This window comes from Nicotiana tabacum, chromosome 7 (assembly GCF_000715075.1).
Source record: "Nicotiana tabacum cultivar K326 chromosome 7, ASM71507v2, whole genome shotgun sequence".
In the NCBI taxonomy this organism is placed as follows: Eukaryota; Viridiplantae; Streptophyta; class Magnoliopsida; order Solanales; family Solanaceae; genus Nicotiana; species Nicotiana tabacum.
This window is the reverse complement of record NC_134086.1, coordinates 137,256,281-137,262,280: the sequence shown is the minus strand read 5'-3', so window position 1 is coordinate 137,262,280 and position 6,000 is coordinate 137,256,281.

Sequence of the window (6,000 nt, the reverse complement as noted above, 5' to 3'; positions counted from 1 at the left end):
TACTATTGATCCAGACCGTTGATCATTTTGATCAACGACCATAAACCATCCTTACCTTTTTTAACCCCAAACGACTACCCTAATCCCTCATTTCCTATCTCTCAGCCGCCTTTGAAACCTCTCGTCTCTCAAACTCTCCCAAACTCTCCGAAACCCTAGTCTCCTTCTACCCCCCTTCAACCACCACTCCACCGGAATCCATGGCTTCTCAGGCCATGGATGGTTGGTACTCACTCCCCTCCATCAGTAAACCATGGCTGTTCAAAGCTTCGAGTCCTGACCTCGATGGTTCTCCTTCAGATCCTTCTCAGATCTGTAGATCTATGGCTTCTCCTGCCATTACTCCGGCATATTCAAACATTATGAGCCTTTTCGACTCAGGATCTGACTTTCCTCAAGACCTTTCTCATTTCTAGGGTTTTCTCTGAAACCCTAAGCTGTCTGAGGTTCTTTACTTGCTTATTTTCTTAGATCTGGAAAATGTCTGTGTTCTGTTGAACTTTTTAAAGGATTTCCCCAAATTCTCTTTTCAAAATCGTTTAATTTCAATTTTAGGGTTTCTGAAAAAGTTTCTTCAAATATCTTTCCGATTCTTTCTTTTCTTTCTTCATGTGTGTTTACCTATGTTATACTCGTATGATTTCTTTTCTACTACGCTTGAGTTTGCTCTCTTGTTTCCTTTCTATTATGCAAGATTCTTCTACTTTTGTTGTTATTCTTGTACTCACATGTTAATCCGTGTTGTTAATCCTTATTCTTTGCTATACTTGTTTATGGTTGAGTTCTTTGATTTTGTTCAATTTATTTAGCTCTGTTTGTGTTCTTGCTAAGCATATTTCACCTACTTTTGATAAGCTGGTATCATCTCTTTCTTCTGAACTTGGTTAAACTTCGAGTTTTCTCAAACATGTTCTCATGACCTTGAATCAGGTCTTTCTATCATGTATGTTTGTTTCTCATAAAGTCTTTGGAAGAGACTTCTGAGCCTCTTTCAATGACTTGCTCTCTCACCTCTATGTCTGACTCAATTCGAAACCCTAGGATTTGCGGGTTTCTTTGGCAAGTGATATTAGGGTTCCACTTTGAGACCCTAGGCTTTCAGACTCACTATGAGTCTGTAATTGAACTCGATTCCCTTTTGTTTGTGACTCTAAGGCTTTCAATGTTAGACTCTTTTTCTGGGTAACCTGACGATTCCTTTCGTTTGATTGGTATGCTTTATATATGTGAAATTTCTCTTTCAAAAGGTTTTTACCAACTGATTGATTTATTCTGAAATCCTTTTAATAAGGCTGACAAATTGTCACTGATTTTTCTTCGATTGAACCTCCTTTACCTTTCTTGACTTGGTTCATTCGAATTGAACCTGTAATTTTGGTTTCATGTTTGTTTGATTGATTCTCTTGCCATATTTGGCACAAACCGTGTAACATTGATGGTTTTCCTTAAATAACTTCTATGTATTTACCCTTGTAGTGCTACCTTGAAAGGTTTTAATTAAAATTTATTTCCCTAACTGGCTTTTACCCGTTGGAATCAGAATCTCTTGACCAAAGGGAGATTGATTTCAATGATATTTCCTTGCCTTTCTTACTTGTTTCTTTGCACTATAAAAAGGACTACCCTTCTGCACTTTTAAGACGACTTCAAGTTCAATACCTCGAACTTTTAGATCAATACTTTCAACTTACTTAACACTTTATTTCTTTGAGTTCAATACTCTTACAACATTCTGCTCTTTTCTGGGATTTTTTGGAACGTTTGCTTGCAACTTGTCTTTTTCAAGACTACTTTTACTTGTTTGTTTTCCCTGAAACTGGTATGTTCTAATTTAGCTTTCCTGCCTCACCCCTATGTGTTTATTTATAGTTTTCTGCAATCCTGTTTACTTTATTGTTCATGATTAATGTTAACTATGTGTGTTCTTTCCTTGCATCTGTTTTCTGTTATGAATCCCTACCCCTATTCCCTTCTATGTGTTTGAGTTAAGGTTCATAGCCTGGCAGTATCCAAATTACTGCCCAGGTCCAAACCTGATCCTCAATGGATCCTAACTCCAAATTTTGGCTGACAGGCTGGTCAGGGGTGTGCCAGCACTCTTAAATTGCTGAGCATGACCACCAGCCTGCCATGGCCTTCCCTAATCCCCCTCTATGCACATACACTTACTCTTAGATTCTAAGTTATGTCCCCCCTCTTATGAGCCATGCTTTGGGACCCTTAGTTCCCTCTGAACTTGGACATTTGAGGGCTGACTCTTCCACAATGCACTATAATCTAATTCTGCAATGTGTTTGGGGTGTAAGCACTACCCTGAGTCCCTTTGAGACTCTTGGTAACTTTGACACATCCCAAATAAGAGAAAGGCTTTTGGAAAACAGATCCTGGAAGTTGGTTTATCTCATATTGCTAGGCCTTGAGTCTGAATTAGGTTGTTTGGTTGCAGCTGGAAGTTCTGATGTATTTGTTTTTGATTCATTCGGGTCTGTAATAATTTGTAATAACTATGGGGCTCTAGTGAAAAAGGGGAGGGTCATTTATGTATGCATATGGGTAGACAACATGCTCATAGGGATTACTATTTACAAATTCTGCATTTATGCATATCATATAGTACTCCTGCCTATAAGTCGTCTCATTATTACATTAAAAACCATGCCTATAAGTTTCTGCATATAGAAATCATGTATAAGTTTCTACACTTATGAATTTAGAAATCCTGCCTATAAGTTATGCATTACACGTAGAAATCTTGCCTATAAGTTGTTTCATTACTGCATTAGAAACCATGCCTATAAGCTTCTGCATATAGAAATCATGACTATAGTTTTGTTTCTGCATTTCTGCATATTCATTTGTCGTTAGGAAAACAATCCTAGGTTTAATAATAATCAACTTCATTCTAGATACCATGCCTATAGGGCTCCTGCACTTACATAATTGTTTTAAAAATCAATAACGCTTAGAAATCATGCCTATAAGAGCAACCGTCTGAATCTGATTCATCTATTTTATCTATAAGTATAAAATCATTAGTAATGTTTGTTTAATATTTGCAGAATTTAATTGGTTCTAAAATCAGTAACCCTTCTTTAAAATCAATATACTTCCACCTAGGCAAGCAGTAGGTAATTGATTAACTGTGTCAGTTTTAATAAACTGCAACCAGACAAGGCCTAATTCGGACTCCTTATCTGAGAAATATGTGATGAAGCAGCATGTCCTAACGCTTTAAATTTAATTCAGACTATAACCAGTATTTGAAGTCATGTTAAATAATTTTCTCCTTTAAGTAAGGAGGCCTGTTTGAGCCCTTAAACTGCTATTTATTTCCCCCTACTTGCTTATGTGTTTTGTTTGTTGCATTAGAATTTTGTCCTTTTAAAACTCTGAAAAGCCCCAACCTCCCTCCCTTTAGGACTAGTAGTCCCAAATGCCTCCGGGACTAATAGGATCGGGGTGGGTAATAGCATGCAATAAGTAAAGACACTATTCCGCGTTTAATACCTTAACGGGGTAGGAAAGGGTAGATATGGACACGATGACTGGTGCGCTAATACCACGTGTGACCCCTCTTCTGAGGAGTGATTGCCGAGTATTGCATTGATGTGATCCATATTGTTTGTAAACCTAGGACCCCTTCCCTTTACTTGTTATCACTTTTTTAATTGTCCAAACTATTTGCTTAAGATTTCTGTTTTCTTTATCTTTCTTCAAACTTTCAATTCACTTGCAACATTATGTGTAAATCCCCTTCTATTTGAAACCTTTATTTGCTTACTTGTTAGTTAAAGTCACTATTGTAACATGGCCGGGAACCACACTAGTGGATCTTGGGGGGTGCCTAACACCTTCCCCTCGAGATAATTTCTAGCCCTTACCCGGACTCTAGTTTTCCAACTCGAACTCTTCTTTAGTGTCCTAATGCACTTTAATCATTAGGTGGCGACTCTTCAACCCAAAAAAACCCAATTCCCAAGAGGGAACGAGTTGTCCTCCCAAATGTCATGAACCCGATTTCACTTTTAGAAAAAGGGGGCACGACAGCATGGCGACTCTGCTGGGGACTTCTTTAGGATTTTACCATCTCATGTTACTTGTGACTTCACTATTTCTTTATTACCTTTATTTAATGTCTTTACCTCTTTTCTGCTTTGAAACTGACTTGGTTCTTTGTTTCTTTTCTTTAATGCTTTCTTTTGCCGCTTTCCTTTAATGTCGTTGTAATTATGAGCAATTATTGTAATCATTACTTTATGAACGTGCAAATACGTGGCAACTTGTTTCATTCTTGTAATTGCATATTCAACATCATATTCCACTCGTGCCAAACAAAATACCATAGCAACACTTATAATGAGTGGTTGCGCCCTTCCAATATTATCACCCCTAAATTTGGCAAAGGCGTATTTGTGGTAAAACCAGTCGATCAGTGGTGCAGTCGACTGTTTCGTGCCTTTCCCTCTTGAGTTGTCCGCTCGAGGGTACAAGTATAATACCCCATAGAAACCTTACTCTGTTCAATTGTGCATGTATCACTGTTAAACCTAGCCGAGTCAGTTATGATGTCCGCATAATTACTCTTTATGATAGCCTTGTCCAAAGTCCACTAGGTTCCCTTGGAACCCAAACGGACATTACCACGTATGTGCATTTATTTGGAGAACTAAATGCTGCTTATGCCAATTATTGATATTTAAATAGTCGATTCTGGTGGGGGGTAAGGGTCTAACACTTTATTTTGCAGAAAATGAGGCACGAAGTCCCCAGATTCGGCATGGTAACCAACATTCACCCAAGGTTGCTAAGTTGGTAGGAAGACCTTCACTCAAGTGATCAGACCCTCGTCCGCAAATATTTGGGAAATTTGCCTTCTCTTTTGGATATCCAACTCGACAAAAAAATCATAGAGGCTGCAACTCTATTCTGGGATGGCGATAGATCGATGTTCCGCTTCGGGGACCTTGAAATGACACCTCTGCTCGAGGAAATAGGAGGATTAGCTGGTATTCCATGGGAGACTCCGAGTTTAATTATGTCGGAAAATCGCAAGGGTAGGGGCTTTTTCAAAATGATGGGACTAAGGAAGAACACAAACTTGACCTACTTGAAGGATTCCTACATTCCTTTTGACTATCTGTACGAGAGGTACGACCATAGCAAGTCCTACCGCACTTACCCAGATGAATTCTCCCTCACATCATTAGGGCATATCCACAGAAGAGTCTTCGTCTTTATGTTCTGCTTTTTTGGGATGATAGTATTTCCTATAAAGAAGGCTAGGATCCATACCAGACTGGCCATGGTCACCAAGACTTTGATGGAAGGAATTGGCGGGCAGCCTTTTAGTATAGTACCTATGATCGTTACGGAGATATACCGAGCCCTAGAAAACTGTCAACGAGGGGCCAAACACTTTGAGGGTTGTAACTTACTGCTCCAACTCTGGCTCATGGAGCACCTCCAAAAGGGTGAATATCGGCAAGAGATTCTGCGTAGAGACTGGGATAATCATATCGCCTTCCATCAGCCAAGGCGAATGAACTATATGCCTAACATGTTTTCCCAACCAGGAGATGCTAAAGGGTGGGTAGAGTTGTTCGGAAATCTGAAAGAGGACCAAGTGCAATGGATGTTTGAATGGTTCACTATTGAAGATTTCATTGTCCGATCTCGGGATGCACCATTTCTTATATTTATTGGTCTGAGAGGAACTTATCCTTATGTCCCTCTCCGAGTCATGAGGTAGGCAGGAAAGAAGCAGGTTATACCAATGGTCGACAAAATAAGTCACTTCAGGGCCAATTTTCAAGATGACGATAGTCCATACAAGTGTCAAGATCAGCATATGTGGCACTGCAAAATCATCCTGGGAAAGGATTCCATAGAACCAAACAGGTACCATGCTGGTTATACTCCATACTATCCAAGTTGGTTAGAAGACGATCACAGTGGGTTAGGACAACTCGGGCTTGTTCGAGTTCACAGAATCATCAACGA